Source organism: Strix aluco, chromosome 1 (genome assembly GCF_031877795.1).
Source record: "Strix aluco isolate bStrAlu1 chromosome 1, bStrAlu1.hap1, whole genome shotgun sequence".
NCBI lineage: Eukaryota > Metazoa > Chordata > Aves > Strigiformes > Strigidae > Strix > Strix aluco.
In genome coordinates, this window is record NC_133931.1 from 76,416,982 (window position 1) to 76,434,361 (window position 17,380).

General features: G+C 46.2%; 1 protein-coding gene across 6 annotated transcripts in view; it reads left to right on the forward strand.

The window, feature by feature from the left end:
• Positions 1-4,615: 4,615 nt before the first annotated feature.
• The window catches only part of GRB10 (growth factor receptor bound protein 10), a 150,367-nt gene continuing 137,602 nt past the window's right edge, over positions 4,616-17,380 (forward strand). For 5 of the 6 annotated variants that reach the window (XR_012623396.1, XR_012623399.1, XM_074825355.1 and 2 more), the window contains exon 1: positions 4,616-5,085. The gene's annotated coding sequence lies outside the window, so the exon portion shown is untranslated. The remainder of the gene's footprint in view (positions 5,086-17,380) is intronic. The other variant, XM_074825362.1, reaches the window with a different exon arrangement.

Here is a 17,380-nt window from a genome sequence, read left to right on the forward strand (position 1 = left end):
CTAGTGAATGTTTTTACAAACATGTTTAGTTTCTTTCTTAGCCTTTCATTTCCCCTTTCAGCTTTCAATCACCACAGTGATAAAATAAATATAATGGAAAAGAAGGATGGAGATGGAAAGGAAGGAGCATGTTTTCTCCCCTCTACCTTAACATTAAAAAGGCTTCTTTTATTTTTTTCTGGATAGCTTTTAAAAATATTTGAAGCATCTGCTTCAACTATAGTAAAAGCAACAGAAATATTAATTTTTAGTTGGTTTTGTTCCAGATTAAGCCTTATTAAAACTCTAATGTGTTAGAAGACTTCCTGTCTATTTAAGGTGAAAAGCCTTGTCCATGACAAAAGAAACTTATTACCATTTCAAAGGCTGGTCAGCATTTTTGCCTATCTACCTACTAGGTAATAATGACCATGTTGACCCTTTTTTGATCGCTGAAATCTTTTATCAGTGAATTCTACTAGTTAAAGGTGATGCTCAATGCCGACTTTCATATAACACTTTCATGAAAGTGCCTTTGAGAATGAAAGCAGTGGCCAGATTCTGATCTCTTCTCTTCAGATCTTCTGGTATTGGATTTTCATTTCCTAAATCAACGTAATAGAAAAGAAAATTATGCCTGTTCTCAGAATACATATGAAATCTAAGAATGTTTCTAAAGAAAACATCATATCTACTAGACAGTTTTCATTAGTCAGTTTAATAAAACTTTAAAATGACCTTATTCTCTCTTGGAGCTAGCTGAATTGTAGAGCTTAGTGTCCTTTGGATAAGTTCCAAAAAGGAAAGTCACCCTGCAGAGTTCAAGTCTCTGTGGAAAGCAAATCAAGTCCACTGTACTTGAACTCCAACAGCCATTTATTATTAGGTCTTGAGTCTTAAATGTAGCGCTAAATAGACAGAGAATGCCTATATTCTGATTATATTTCAGACCTATTTCTGAAGCCTTAACACATGAGAAACTTACATTAACAAAAGTCTTCTGAGGAGTAAAAACGGCAAAGAAGGCATTTTCTGGGCTTTCCTGATATTTTGAGAGTAGTAAATGGAAGAATAAATTGATGTCTGAGCTTAGTAGACATGGGGTAGCAAGACCCTCTACAGCTAGGAGGGGACTGCACTTTCCCCCCACAGCGCCCTGGATCCCCCTGAGCACAGCTGGGGAATCTCATTAGTTCTTCCATGAGAGGTCAGTGGAATCGGTCTTCTCTAACCTGAACCTTAACCACTGCAAAGAAGAAGAAAACAGGGAGTTGGGACAAACTTCTGGGCACAATTTCCTGGCACAGAAGTCCTGAAGGCACCGAGGCTTCTGCGTTGATGTTTGCCTTTGCTTTTTTGGACTGTCCTTGAGCAGGAATAATGTTTACACAGTCACAGAACGTTATTGCCATCGTTACTTCTTGTCTGTTTTTTTCTCACAGTAAATGACAGGGTTTTTTTTTTCTTAGAGAAAATATTGGCATTTTAGGCTGTCATTTTCACGATATGGCATACTGTAGGGTTTTTTCAGAGATTCGTTAGTTAAGAGAAAATAAGATGACTATCATAAGGATGTCCTTCACTGCCATTGAAAGGATATATTGCTACTTCTACATTTAACAGTTTTAATGGTGCTATTTTGGATAAACAATTTTATGACAGTACAGTTTTGTCTTGAACGACCAGCTGTAGTCTAGGAAACTAAACATATCTTTCCCAGTGTTTTTATTTGTCAGAGGAGTATTTTCAATACTCATGTGTATCTATTTTTTTTAACCCACCACAAAATAAAAAATATTATATTATTAAGACTTGGGCAGTGTCTTATTTTTGTATGTATTAGAAAGAAATTTAAGTACAGACACATGCTTAATAATAATCCAATTGAACATTTTATCATTGTCAAAGGCATTTGTAGAGGAATCCATCAACCCTTCTGATTTCCATACAAGTCAATTTACTGTCTTCAAAATGTAACATTAATGGCACTCAGTGTACACACTGTAATCCTTTAAAATAATGTACATGGCAAACGGGTATGTTCTCATGCATTAATAATTTAAAAGTTAATTTTAGGTACTTACTCAATATGATTAACTGATGGATCAGCAGTCTTATATAGAGAAACAGTGAGCACACTTAAAGAAAGAGCACGCTGGAAAACAGCCAGGTAGCTGCTTGCGTGATGGTTCAAAAATACCTGGGCTTTATCCCTCCAGTTTCCCTTCAGTGTTGGATGCAGCGCATCACAGTTGTAAGGGCGGTCTCTAGTTCTGAGATTAAACATGCAAAGTGCCTTTGATGTTGAGGTAGCAGGACTTTTGGGGAAGAAGGGGATGTTTTGGAAGGCGGGAGCCCCTGCGATGCAATCCTCCCGGTGGCTAGCTGGCTCTGCAGTGCCGGCCCAATTACATAACTTCTCTCCTTTCACTTCTCGCTTTTTGAGGACACCCTGTAACGCCGCACTGTAAATTGATATTCCTGGGTGGAAATACTACAGATGACAAAGTATAACCTTTTCATTGCACAGCTAAAGAATGTGCCAGGGCAAATAGCATAATGCTATGCAACCGTATGTAGAAGAGGCGTGTGTTGAAGCCCTCGGCCATGCCCATGGCAGCGGGCTCTGCGAAAGCGGCAAGAACTGGACATATATTGCACAAACCCTGGTAAAATTGTACATGTACGGTTACAAAGAGGACAGAGGTTCTCTCTTCACAAGGAGCCGCAGGGAGCAAACAAGGGGCAATGGGTACAAGTTGCACTGGGAGAGGTTTCATCTTGATGTAAGAAATAAATTTTTTACAGTGAGAACAAACATCCACTGGAACGACATCCCCAGGGACATGGTGGAGTCCCCATCATTGGAGGCTTTCAAGATGTGATTGGACAGGGTGCCAGATAATCTCATCTAGGTTCCCTTTCCCAAGAAAGGTTGGACCAGATGATCTTTGGAGGTCCCTCCCAACCTGTGCTGCTCTATCATTCTACGATCTATACATGCAGAAAGTTTCTTATGTAAGCACGTGGAGCTGTGATGCCAGACATGTTGGTCCTGGGATCTGGCAGGCAGTAGGTGCCTCACCTCCAGAGTAATCTCAAGCAGAAATCCGATACCACCTGCCTTCACCTTTTCACTAGACAGTAACCTGGGCAGGAGCCTTCTGCTAGTAGCAGAGAGGAAGCAGCTTCTCCTCTGGTGAGGGACCAGCACTCTGAGGCTGGACCCCCAAAACGCACAATCAGGGTGAAGGACGGCTCACAGAAAGTCAGGCCAGATCAGCCCGGTGGTGGGAAGAGAGGGGTGAACTGAGGGCTGAGAAGTGATGGCACACGAAGCAAGCTCCCGAAGGCCTGGGCTGGGCCGGGACGGGCGCTAGCGGTGCTGACAGGCTGAAGAGCAACGCTCAGCACTGTGTCAAGTGGAGATGGCCGAGAGAAGCACAGTTCCAGGGCTGGCAGCATGAGGAGGGCGAGCAGCGAGCGGCACGTGTGTCCAAGAGGCTGAGGAGACACACATGAGGCAACCAGAGAGATAATTTGAGGAGTCAAACAGGGAGAGCGAGTGGTGAGAACAGAGTGAGATCAGTGCAGGGCTGGAAATACGGGGACAGAGAGGGCGGGCTGATAACAAAAACATTCCTTTAAATACAGTAAAGAAGAGCCACGGAGGAAGAAAAAGCAAGAGCAAGGAAGGTATCGTGTTACATGTTGAAATAGATTCAGCTGGGGCGCTCCGCCACAATGCTCCCATTAGTGTACGTGCATCTGTCTTAGAAGGAAAAGCCCAGAGATTTCTCCCGCTTCTCCTTGATTTCCTTTTATAGTGCTGACCACTTCTTACGAGAGGTGTTTTTGTGCCGGGCGAATTGAATATTCCTCTCCTCCCGGAGCGCGGTGGCTTGCCTTTAAGTCTGTGCGCTTTAAAACAGTAGCTCCTCGGGACGCGTGCAGCTTCCCTGCTCCTAAAAGAGCTTTTTCGCAGTCCAAGCTATTTGCAAGCTGCTTGCAAATAGGATTTCTTGGAGCTACGGTAAAGCTCTGGTGATGCACGGAGAGAAATACCAGAGGTCCCACTGCACAAAAGTTAGCAGCAGCGGTCCCTGGGAGCGCCGGTGGCAGCGTGAGGGTGCAGGGGGACGAGGCTCCTTTGCCGTCCCGCAGACCTCTGCGCCGCCCCCCGCCCTGCTCCCTGCGGCGCGGGAGGGAGAGCCAGGGCACCTTCCCCGGCCCGGCTCGGGGGCAAAAATGTGACCCCACAGGGTGGGCCCATGAGGCTAAAGAAAAAGTCCACGCGCGTTTGCAGCTGCCCCCGGCAGCTCTGTTGGCTTCATGTTCAAGACAAACAGCCTCCCGCCTCCTCCCCAGCAAAACCACGCGCCGGTGCTACCTGCGGGTGAGCTTTTGTGAGACACCCCCCGCCCCGTAACACCCTCCGACCCCGCCGCCCCCAGCGCCTGTCGCCCCGGGAGGGACCCCGCTGCCCGCCGCCGGGGCTCCCGGCCGCCCCCTGCCCTCCGCGGGGCGGTGGCGGCGGCAGCGGGGCGCGGGCCGGGCCGGGGCTGCGGCTGCGTGCGGCGGGGGCGGGAGCGGGGCGGGGCGGGGCGGGGCGCGGGGCGCCGCCGGGAGTCAGCTGGGCGCGAGGCGAGAGCGCGGCGGCGGCGGGGCGCCGTTAGCACCGGGAGACGGCGGCGGCGGCGCGGGCGGGCAGAAGTTTTCTCCGCAGATCCCTCCCGCAGCCCCCGGTCGCCTTGCGGAGGCGCGAACGTCCCTGTCCGCGTTGGGTGTGTTTTGCTTTTTGTTGTTGTTTACTTTAATTGCGTCTTTTTAATTTTAAGATTTTAATTTTTTTTAATTTTAATTTTTAGTATTTTTGTCGTTGTTGAGGCGCGTGGCTGCGAGAGCTTGCCATCCCCCGCCCGTGCCCCCTCCACCCTGCAGCCCGGAGGACTTCCTCCCCCCCCCCCCTTCCACCCCCTCCCCGCCCGCGCTCCCGTCCCCGCCGCCGCCGCGCACGACCCTTCCCCCGACCCCCTGCGCCCGCCCGAAACTTGGCGGGTGCGCGGCGCCCGGCGGAAGGGTGCCGGCCGCCCGCCCGCCCAGCAGGTAAGGGGCCGGGGGGCGGTGCGGGGCGCGCAGGGCGCGGGGTGGGGGGGGGCGGCGGCGGCTGCCCCTTAGGGAACCGCAGCGGGGGAGGCCGGGCTGGCGAGGTGAGGGCTTGCCGGCTCCTCGGTGGCGGAGGCCGGTGGGAGGAGGAGGAGGAGGAGGAGGAGGGGAGCAAACTTCCTTTTCCTGGAGCCGCCGGCGAGCCCCCCGTGGTCGCGGGGGGCGCCCCCAGAGCAGCTCCCGGTGGGGACCCCCCGGGGTCGGCCGGCGGCTGCTGGCCGCGGGGCGGGGGGGAGCGGCCCTTTTCCCCGGCTCGGGGCTCCCTTGCCGCGTTTTGTTCGCTCGCCTGCTCCGTGCCTCTCCCCGGCGGAGCCGGCAGCCGGGCTTTCCCGTCGCCCCGCGCTGGAAGCGGGTGAAGACCTGCCCCGCCAACTGCTGCCGGTGCTGCCGAAACTACACCCCCCCCCCCCCGCCCCATCTGTCCGCGCAGCGCTTGCGGGAGGGCCGGCCAGCGGGCACTTCGCAGAAATGCCACCCGGAGCGCTGCCACCTCCCCGCGCCTCGGCGGAGCGGCCGGGACGCCGCGTGCCTGCGGGAGAGCCCCTGGCCAGCCCGGGGCGCCCGGGATCGGCGGTGGGGGCAGCGCCGCGCTTCTGCCTCAGCTCCCCGCCGGGGAGAGCCGCGCACGCACGGGTGTCTCATTGTATAACTGCGGTACTGCAAGCTGGGACTGAAACTGTGGCATCTTTATAAGAACAGTTTGCAGTTAATTGGTTTGGCAGATGAACTCCTGCAAAATCCTCTTGCCCGCTTCTGTTGCTTAAGTGCCAGCGCCCCCCGCCCCCCTTCCCCCTTTTCCCCTGCTTTCCTTTGAAGCGTCGCATAACTCTGTATTGCCAGCAGGATGGAAAGTGCTGATTCAGCAGCCTGGAGCCCCACTCCATCTGAAGTGGTGGTCTGCCTGAAATGTTCCCATTTGCTGAAATGGGAACATGTGTTGCTGGTATGTCAAAGCAGCATTGATCAGGTTTTCTAAAACAGCCCCAAAGAATGTGGTTTTCTCTTCCCTTAACTAAAGAAGATTGAATTTGGGGGTGGGGGGGAAGTGAGAGGGAGTAGGAGGGACATGGGTGGCTACCACCCTCAGTTATGCTTCTAAGGGACAGTTGAAATTGTGTTGCCTTATAAAGGTGCTGAGCAATTACTCATTTTAACAGAGATTTTGTAGGACATGTAGCAATGATGCATTAACACTCCAACTCAATCTATTCCTGCATCTAGAGACTAGTTGTACTTAAAGCTCTAGAAAAGGTACAGAGAAGGACAACAAGGCTAATCCTGGGATTAAAAGGAGTGAGTTACGAGGACAGGTTAAAAAAACCCCCTGCAAACGCATGGAGATTAGAAAACCTGCATGGAAAAAGGAAATATACTTGAAACTTTAAACGACAGCTCTGGCTGTGCTTCACGATCATTTTGGGGCTGGGAAAGGGTGCAGGGGGCTAGCAGGATGCTCCTCGTGTGCAGTAGGATGCTCTTCCCGTGCAGTGTTAAGTCTTCCTGGAGGGGCTTACTTACCTCACAGTGCAGCAGAAGAGGGAGAGCTGTTCCAGAGCCATATTCCTCTGGCTATCTTTGTACAGTTATATGCTAATATCAAGGCTGTCTGGGTTTTCTTTCTCCAGAGCTGAACTCTTTAAAATTCAGCACAACATAGAGCAAACAACCAAGCCTGAAGAGCAATGTTTAGTAGCCTTATTGCAAACGGTCAATTGATGCAGCAGCAGACCCTGATGCTTTGCTTCCAATGATCATTTTACCATGTTATACTCTGATTTATTTTCTTCACTTGGACTTTATTTGTTCTTAAAGTAGGTGTTGTTTGCCCTGGCTGCATATTAAAGATCTCGTGGTACCTCCATGGTTTTCCTTGGTTTTGTTAACGAAAATATCCCCTCCCTTACCACTGTGTGAGTTGGCTTTCATCCTCAGATACAGCCACACCTGGATTTCAGTAGTATATTCTTGTGTTTTTTACTAGGTAGTCCAGAAGCACTGCCTAAATGCAAAATGGATCTCTGCATTTCAGTTCCGCTTAAGCATATACCATGCGCTCTGCGAATAGAACAAATATTTGCAGCCCTTAAATGACTCCAGCAAGAATTGTCACAAAGGTTTTTAGAAATCTTTGGTCGTGTTCTCGGCTGCGCTCCGGGTGTAAATGGGCGAAAAGTATCTGGATCTCTCTGGCGAAGGTATCCTTCCAAGGCGGGGAGTTCCCAGCTGGCAGAGGAGAGGCATAGCTGGGTCATACGCCGCTTCTGCCAACAGCATGAGTGTGTTGCGCTGGGAGTTTGTTTTCTGACAGCACCGAACTAGCAGATGTCCCTCTAGACTGTGAGGCACCGGCAGCTTCCCTAGGTGTGCGTAGCGGTGGCAGCGGGCTAGCTGGGGGGCTCCCGGGTAGTGTCACACTGGGTGGGACTGTGCTGTCGCTCCTCTCCTCCCTTCTGCCGTCCCCCTGTACGTGCAGTTATGGAGGTTTACGGTGACGGTGCTAAATGAGGCCGGACTTCTAGGCAAAACTTTTGTTTAGACCAGCTGAGCTCTGTCTCGGGAAGTGTGTGTGTCGGGAAAATGCACTCAGGTGCTTCTTCCGACATCTGGAAGCTGGTGAGGGGGAGAGATGAAGGGGGTGCCTTCTGCGTTTTTAGGATGCATTTAAATATTTGCTCAGGTAAAAATTTCACTAGTTACAGCAAACGCTGTGGTGCAAAAACCTTACCAGTTTCTGATGGCCTTTTTACTCTAAACCTCTGTGTGAACTTTAGTGGGCTCAAGGGAAAAGCTTTTCTTCATTTTAAGGCAGCATTTCTGTCCAAACTGAGACTAAGGAAGCCTTCTTGTCTTTGGATTTGTCTCAGCTATGAGGTTATTGATGCCAGTTCGCAGTGCAGTGTTTCTTACGTGTGCCCACCTGGCCCAGTGTTTTCACAAACAAGGAAGATAACTCTTGAGACCTCTGCCTCTGTCAGGCTTGCATGAAACTTGCCAGCTGGCTAGGCTACAGTGGGATTGCATAAGCCTCCTTCTGTAGGAAAGCAGGCTAAGAAGTTAGGATTGTTTTTCTTGGAAACTGGACCTGCTCCTGGGCATGTGACTCTTCACCTAGGGAAATCTAGGAATGGAGATACTTTTCCTAAAGGGTGAAACTCCACAATCTTTTTAGGAATTATGAGGAATGAGGTTGCCATGGAATCCTTTTATAAGCATTGAACTTTATTTACAGGTTTGCTATGCTTGAACTGCTTGCTGGTCAGGAGAGCACTTCGCAACATAAACTTGGATGTGGCAAAGTAGTCTTGTTTTCCATCACTTTTTCTCCCAAACCAATGGTTGTTATGAAACATAATATTGTCAAGTAAACAGATGTCACCTCATTGACTTCTCTTTATACTTGTTGAGCTGTGCACTTCTGAACTAGTCCCATGCCAGGTCCTTCCTATTCTCATGCCATCTGTTGAATTGGATGATCTTTTTGGACAGCAGTTCTCTCATTAGCTCAATACGGCTCTTCTGTTGCGTTGTGGATGTGGAGAGGACTATCCAAGGGAGCCAGATTCCACTGTGAATGCAGCGTAAAAGAAAACTGTTGATCAGTATGAGACATCCTGTCTACAAACAGTCTGTTAACCTCTTCAGTGATGAAATAACCAGAACAGCCTGACTTTATGAGATCTGGTTGGATATATTCTACAATCCCTTTGTTGGCATGCTTTTTTTCCCCTGGGTACTGTCTCTTCAGTAGATACCTGATGTGAGAGAGATACAGACAGGCACTATGTTTTTCATAAGAGTACATTCATCTGAAAGTGGTGGTGTTTGTGGTTTCTAGCAGCTTTTGAACTCACAATGTGCATAGGAGCACTGAAGATTAAAGGATACGTGAAGTGAGTCACCATCAGTGCCAAGTTATCCTGAAACTCTGAGAGGTCTTAACATTCGCACTGATGTGCATCCATTGCCTGAAAACTCATCTCCCTCTTTGCTTTCCTAGGGTGTTTCATAAGTCGCAGATGGATCAGTTCATGCAGACCAAATGGACATGGCTATCAGGACTGAAGGTGTTGCAACTTCAGGCCCTACTTTAGAGTAGTGCCCTTGTGAACAGTTCTGTATTTCCTGGTCTCTGTAACAGAAGAGATGAGCAATTTCTGTTTAATGGTGAGGAGCCAGTGCTGACAGTGAACTTGAAAACTTGTTGGAAGACACAAAAGCATAAGGTTTTGAGCACTGGGTGAGTCATTTTCTGTTAGGAGAAGGTGGCAGCTGTGTGGCTGCTTGGGGTTTTACAGGCAAATGACCCATAGTGGAAAGGACTAGTGACTCAGGTGTGGATTGAACAAAAGTATAGGCAGGATGAATCACGTGGGTTCTTCAAAACCCAACATTAATGCTCATTTACGAGCCAAGAGAGCTTTTAATGAAACCTGCTAATTGCATCCCAATTAGTTAACCCATGGCGAGATGCAGATTACCACTCCTGAATGGCTACAGCAAAAGCTGGCCATCATGAGTACTGGTTGTTCTAAGTGAGTGATCTTTTTAGCAGAGTAGGAGACCTTGTCCAGCAGCATGGATAATAAAGCATGTGACTAATACTGTAAATTACCACGAGGGAACCTTTTCCTTCCTGAAGCCTTTCAGAAACCATTGATAAGCCATTTTTGCTAAGTCATATCTCTGAGGATCAAATGATAACTTTGGAGAGAGGAAAATGGTAGAGGAAAACATGCAGGTTCCCTGATGCATGGTATGAAGTAAAATTATGGCTTGTATCAAGCTTGTAGATTGCTAGCTAGATCTGTCATAATCTAGGCACATGGCATGAAAGTCTACCTCATTGACACTGAAAGAGGCAAAACGTGTCTCTTGGAGCTCTTTGCAGCTTTCAAGACTGCTGGCTTTGAGATTATACTGGTTCAGGTATGATGGGATAAAGCTTGCTTGCTAAAATAGTTTGACCTTCTTGGAGAAAGGCTCAGCAGTGAGAAGTTTCCCCTTTACCACATGAAGGTAGGACAGACTCTGCTTATTCTTACCTGAAGTGAGAATTGGGGAGAGGGTGAGGGAAGTTGCAAGTCTTAATTATACTGCGCAGTGTATTTCTGAAAAGAGCTTTGGGATTGTGGTGATAGTCCTGGTCCTTGGGTGCAGAGGTGATGAGTGCCCTAGACAAGTTTCCTGGGAACACCGTGACTGTCTCTGTGTTCTCTTCTTGCGGGCAGATATGGTAGAGTATCTGAGAGAGAAAGGCCGTGTCCTATATCTGTTGTATTCTTTTGTTGGACTACAGGGGAAGACTGTAAGAGGTTTTCCCATTATCTTACCCTCCTGCTGCTAAACTGTCTTCCTTAGGCCAACAGCAACAAGTTGAGCAGCTATGTTGATCTTAATGGCCAACAGTGGCATTAATGATTATAATATTAACTAATGGACAGTTCTGTTGCTCCAGCAGTACTATTCAAACAATGTATTTCTTAGTGAGTCTGTTTCAGCTTTTTTGGAGGCCAAACCCAAGGAACATGGGCAAATTCCAAAAAGGCAGTTTTACACAGGCAGGTCATGATGAATGGGGTAATTGTAAACACATGTTTGGTTAAACCACTAGCAAACCAGCCTCTGATTCTTCCCAGCCTCCATCAATGCCAGCTTCTACTTGTTCTCAACAGGACAAAAATAGGAAATTACTTTCCTGGCAGGCAAACCGTAGAGGAAATGCCATGCCATCCTGTTGGAATAAAGCTATAGCCCAGTGGGAAGGAACTCTCTGCTGAGCAGTGGTGGGGATTTCTACATTTGTTCACAAAGTAAACCTCAGAGCGTGGTCCTTGCACTCCCTTCACGCTTACTGCTGCAGGATTTGTGTCAACAGAGGAATCGGAGAAAGCGAGTGGCTGCTGTGGAGCCAAGCCTGTGGTTGCTGAAGGCTGCAGATAAGTAAGAGTGGATAATACTCCATGACACCAGTATCATTCTTCCATTATGCATCCCTGGTGAGAAAATAAGCAGGGAGCAGGGAGAATCTCTAAGTTCGTAGACTCTTTTCATGGTGGAGATTAGCACTTGATGAACACTTGGAAACTTCTTTCAATGCCTGGGATCTAAACTCTGCCTTTCTTATGACTTGATCAGGTGTCTGCAGCTCTGTCCTAACTGATGCTTTTGGTTTGTAGCACAGACTAAGCTTTCATAAGCTCTTTTTTCCTTTGCTTAGCTTTATTTCTAGGACATGTTCAGGTGCTAATTTCTGTTCTGAAACCATGGGGAAGGGAATCCTTGATATGTCATCCAAATATCTTTCACTGCAGATGTTCCTGTTACAGCATGGTTTGACACTTAAACGTATTCGTGGTCAGGGAGTTGCAACCAGACTCAGTCTGTGCATGCTTCATATGTTTGTAGAGCGCTTCAGATTTCAAAACTAACTGGCAGCAAGGATTTGGATCCTTTTCTAGAGGAGAAACCGTTAGAAAATTTTCCCAGATCTTGATTTTAACAGGACAGTAGGGCAAGATAGTTATGTATTAGAAAGGATTAGAGCAGAAGCTTTCAAAAGCTGAAATAAAAACGAAGTGATTTTGGTTTTTTTCTTCTTGTTCTCCCCTAGTTCTTTCCTTCTTTTCCATGATGTTCATCTCTGCCAAACTACTAGGTACAGATTCAGATAGGAGAATGTTCTCTCTCCTTAAATGGGAATTGGGAGAGGGGGTGAGAAGGACTGGGGGAAGGTAAAATCTGTAGGTTGGTCTTGCTTAGTGTACTGTTAAAGCTCTGAGCATCCTTGGAAAGGAATGAGGAGCTTTTATTATATCAAAGCACAAGTGTGGAATTAAACTTCAAGGAGCTGGAAAAGCTAAAAATTCAGAAGCTTGTGATATTTTTGTCTTGTGCCAAAGCCTTTCTTAAAAGGCCTCCTTTCCCTTCTGGCTTAAATGTATTAAAGTCCATTTAGGAGAATGTTAAGGGAGAAATATGTATTGCGAGACCATTGATTCTTCCTGAATTAATGTCTTGTGGGTGATCATTCTTCATTCTAATAGCTGCTCATGCTGACATCACCCAAGATGTCAGGGGATTATGTCAGAATTCAAGCCTTGATATTTTGCAGAACAATGGCTCAAAGTGCTGGCAGACGCTTTCTCGGTGGGTCAGGTTGCTTTTGTTTTTCTTGTCCAGCTCTAATGGTGATGTTCCAGTTACTGTACATAGTCACAGCAAGGAATGTAGTAAATGATTTCCAAGAGAAGAACATCTGTGCAGCACAATTGTGAGGACAAAGTAGTACTACTTGCTGCAAAATCTTATGCTAGAGGCAGATTCGCTATCAGCATCTGTACTCTAGACACACAATGAATGCATTTTTCACACTTTATGGAAAAAAAAACTCATCAGCTTTAACATTAAGTCTTCTCTTGTTTTGTGTTGTGATTAAATACTTCATTCCAGGAATTCTGAAGCCCAAAAAGTTGAGGCCAAAAGTGGGTGGGGGTTTTTTATTTTGGATTTGGGTTTTGTTGTTGTTGTTGTTGTTGTTTTGGGTTGGTTTTTTTTTTGTTTTGGGTTCACTTAGTGGGTTGGGGTTTTTTGTTTTGGGTTGGGGTTTTTGTTTTTCTTCCCTGGCTGCTGGGAACCTAGCTTTAGTTTTTCTTTTTAAATGATGGTTCTTAATAAAGGCCCTGTAAGGGGAAAGCAATCAAAATAGTCCATTATTATGCTCTAGAAATTATCAAAGTAGAATGTCGCATATTATACATGATTTTCATGAACTGATAGCTTCTGAGATTCTTTACTGGTAGGCTATTATAACGTTACACATAGTCATGACATTTGAAAGGTTTCAGAAGAGGCATTGGTTGTGTGGTTTTTTTTTTTTCTAAAAGGCTTCAGGAGAATTGAGCAAGGGGACTTACGAGATCAGCCGTAGGAGTGCAGAGCAAATGCTATTTGGGTTGCTGGCATCTCTGATGTGTGCTTAGTCTTGTTTTGCATTTGGCATGCATTTTTTTGTTCTACAGCTGATGCTAAAAAGGTCAGGAAAAATCTCTGGAGTTCCTTGCTAGCAAAGTTGGATTACATTGTTAACACATGAAAAGTCAGAGGAGCATTGCAAAGAATGTTGCAGCTGATGCTGTGCATTACAGGGCGAGTTTAGGTCTGTGATGACACTTGCAACACCTGGCTGAGTTGCTGAGTAACTTCCTTCCCCAGTGTCCTTTGGAAAATAGTACTACTGATGTAGCCTTTGGTAGGAAAATGGCATTGCAAGATGTCTCGCTAGTCTTAGCGTTAGCTAGTTCTGGTAAATGTACAGTTTGTCCAAGTTTACCTGCAGATGGTTCAGTTCTTCTTCCCAGGAGCAGGAGAAGTTATGGGTGTTTGGAAAATGGGTGATTTTGCTGTAACAGCCTGACTTCTAGTTCTGCTTGTATTCATGTCCAACAGACCAACCCTTACTTACAAGGCTTGTTCCCCAGGTCTCGCTCATTTAAAATTCAAGTAAGCTAAGGTGACATTTCTGTAGGTGATGTTAGGTAGCTTATTGGGTCAATTTGGCAGTGCTTGGTAGAGTTTCAGGGAGACAGCTAGTGTGCAGCCAAAAGTAATACAAATAACTTTTTCCTTTTTTAGGGTGCTGAAATACAAATTTCTGTTGTGAAAAATATGCAGTGTGAGGAGGTGAAGAAGCTTTTCCCCTGGAAGAGAGACAGGTCTTCATTTCTCCAAAGATGGGGTCCATGCTAAGAGCTCACTGCTATGGAAAGATGATGTTGTTTTTATCAGAGCATTTGGGTCTCTTACCTTAGGCCAACTTGGTCATTCACTACACATCTTCATGGCTGACTCTCTAACTGGGTAGAAAGCTGTCCTGTGCACTTGTTTTTTTTCTGGGACTGGTTTTCTTCTGGATTAGAAGATGGGATCAGCTCTTGGAAGCATGTGGTGAGATGCCCTTCCAGGGAAGAGAAGAGAAAGAAATGGGGAAGAGAAGAATGGGTCTGCTTTCATTTCATTGGTGGCAAACTGCTGGGCCAGCCTGGCCAGGGAAGCCTATTGATTTTTCTGAAGACCCAACGTAGGGTTTTTCCTGTGAATTCCAACAAATTTTATTGGAACTACACAAGCACACAAGCTTATGACTAGACCTGGCTTTGCAGAGTGTCTCCAGAGCCTGCCTGTGTTTGCAAAGTTTACCTTTTGAAGGGAGTTTTCTATGATGGGGGGGGGGAGGGCAGGTGGGCAGGCCAGGGGCAACGGTTAGGGAAAAGAACTTGTGTTAATCTTGTGTCTGATCCACATGCTGTCCTGAAATGTGACTCTGAGCAATGGTGTCTTTATTCTTGTCTTTATTTTTTTAAAAAGAAAATGGATGTGTGTTGGGTTGTTTTCTTAAAATGAATATGAAATGTGTCAGTGCTAGGTGTGGTTTTTTTGAGCAACTCAGCCATAACAAAAATGTTACTATTGCTCTTGTACTTTTAAAGAAGATAAAAACAACACCTTCACAGTTTCAGAAGATTATGTAAGGTACGTGTAGCTGTGTCTTATACAATCATCATAAACCAGAGCAACTGAGGAAGTAACTGGTAATAAATCCATCATTATTCATATTATGAGAAATAACAAGCATAATAGCTGTTCTTGCTTATGACAGTGCTATGAGGAACACTGGAGATTTGGTTGACTTACCCTGAAACGTTGTGGTAAAACATACTTGTTTCAGGCCATTTACTGGCTGAAATGTTTTTTCCTGGAATGTCTCAGCTGTTCCCAGTCTCATGGTCCCAGAGCTGCCTGCAAGCTGGGTCAGCTGCTCTGCTCTGACCAAGAGGGGTTTCTGTAGCCAAAGTCAAATAAAGGCATGAGAGGTGACTGCTCTTGTGTCTACTAGGAAATGGTCTTGGTGTTTGCTGGGCAGATCTTGCCCATAACTCTTGTGACTCTTGAGGGGCTGCCTTGGACAGAGCTGCAACTTTATTAGCCTTGCTAAAGCTAGTATGCATTAGCCTGAAAAAAACCCAAACCACCCTGCAAACTGAAACCCAAAAGTTCTTTAGTAATTTCAGTTATTATTCTTGCTGTGGTAAATCTGGAATCAGTTTGGGGACAAGGTGGCATGTAATGGCTTTCCTTTGTTTTACCAAACATTGCTTGGGAAGACCTGGAGTTCGGGTTCTTATGTTCTGGATTGCACAGCAGTGACTAGAGTACCTCAACCAGAAAGGTTTTTGAAGGCTTTTTCCATAATTTTTATACAAAAAGGTTGAGTTAATTGACTAGCCTCAGTCTTTCTGGCTGGGTACCAACTCCGTTATATGTGAACTCTGGACTGAGGAAGATATCTTTTCTGAGCATACGTGTTAGGGCTCTGCCTCCATCTAAAACCAGTTTCTGTCTTTTGCAAAGTTGTTTGGAGAGTGACAAAATGTGTATTAAATGTTCTCCCCGTACCCTATGTTTTACTTCTAGCACTCTATAGCAGCTGCTGAATGAAGTTCAAGTTTTCTAACAAACGCTGCTCATAATGCTTCAGTCACTTTCCGTAGCTGTATTAGGTTTTTTGGGCTATTGAGATAGAAGTAATTTTATGGGCACACTAACATGGTTGCATACAAATACCAAGTTTCTTCCTCTTCTCAGGGTATCTGGCCAACTTATATGCTTGACTTCAGCCATGTTGTATCTGTACTGACTTTGGCAGTGATTTGGAGAAGATTCATCCAGCCAGAGAAGCATTCATGGGACTACTTTTTTTTTCTTATTTTTAAATTTTATTTGTTTTTTTAAAGTGTGTGGGGACTGAAGCTTTCTTCCTGTGCGCAACTGCGGCTTGCGTAAAGTCAATGTTTGAGTACAGCTCTACGTTCAAGCTGTGTGGTCAGAGTGAATTTTTGCCTAAACCTATGGTTGAGCCATAAATCGTTGCACTATGTGGGCAACGATGCTTTTATCCAGTAGCTGGTCTTAGTTTACCTCTTCCTGCCAGTGTCCCCTTAATTCTGCAGTTGTAACTCTGTGAAGCCAAGCAAGGGAGTGTGTGCTTTGTGTTAGGAATTTGCAAACTCTTCTTAATCCTGGCTTGCTGTGCAGAAAGACTGGAGGTTCCCAAAGCAACTTTCTCTGCTTCCCCTCCTGTCCTGTGGCCAGGGCTGCCTCCCTGCATCTTGCTCGTCAGCAGTACCACCTTCTCCCAGCAGCCCTGTGGCCATGCTGTTTCCCCTCCTGACTACCCAAATACCCCATTTCTATCTCGGGGGTGGGTGAGGTGCATGCATCTCAGGGTTGTGACAACTGCCAGAAGTCCCCAGCAGTGACTAAGTACAGGAAGCTGGAGGTGAGCACCAGTATTGTAAAGTAGAAGAGGAAGCATCTTGAAAAGGTGTGCCAAGAGGGAGACGGTATTGCAGTAAGACCAGTTTGCGACTTGTGCTTTGCACTGTCTTCATGTGGTATACTGACACTGTGAGTTAAAGCAGGTTTTATTATTTGTGTACTCTATTTATTAGTGACTATATTTACTATATTATAGAGCCCCTTTATGGTGTCTGAAAGGGGTGTATCTCCTCTGCAGTTCAATGCGTGCTTCATCCCACATGCATTCAACACTTTGTTGGTACCCCTGGGACCTTACAATGAAGCCTTTCAGCAACGTGATGTGTGCAGGGCTGGCTTGTGTCGGCATGTGCAGTGGGAGCTGTAGTTCCAAGCTGGGCTGGGGGCCCACTGGGCTTGGTGGTAGCGTGAAAGCTTTGCAGGGCTGTGGCCATGCATGGAGGTGAGGGACTTGGAAAAGAGAGCTTCAGGTTATGCCTTCCTACGGTCTTCTGAGATCCTTTTAAAAGTAATGCTGTAATGTGGTTAACCTGTGCTACCTGAGACCCTAGTCATGTTGAATGAGGTCCCTGGAAAAACAGTGGACTGAGGATTGTATTAAAAGTGATTTTCACCCGAGATGCTGCCTCTGAAATCCATTAGCAGGTTAGAATTAACCAAGTATTCTAGGTAGCTTAAATGAATCTTAATGACTTTCTGCCACTCTTATTGGAAGAGTCTGTTTACAACCTTGTTGCCTTAGTGCAGGCTGGATTGCAGATGTGGCTTTTTGTTGGTGTTTTTTTAATCAGTGAAGATGATTTTGCAGCATGGTTGTAATCTCCCTAAAGACTTGTGTGGTCAATGAAGAAATAACAGGATTTGCATAAACCAAAGCAGAGCAGTCCAAAGTAGCTATATC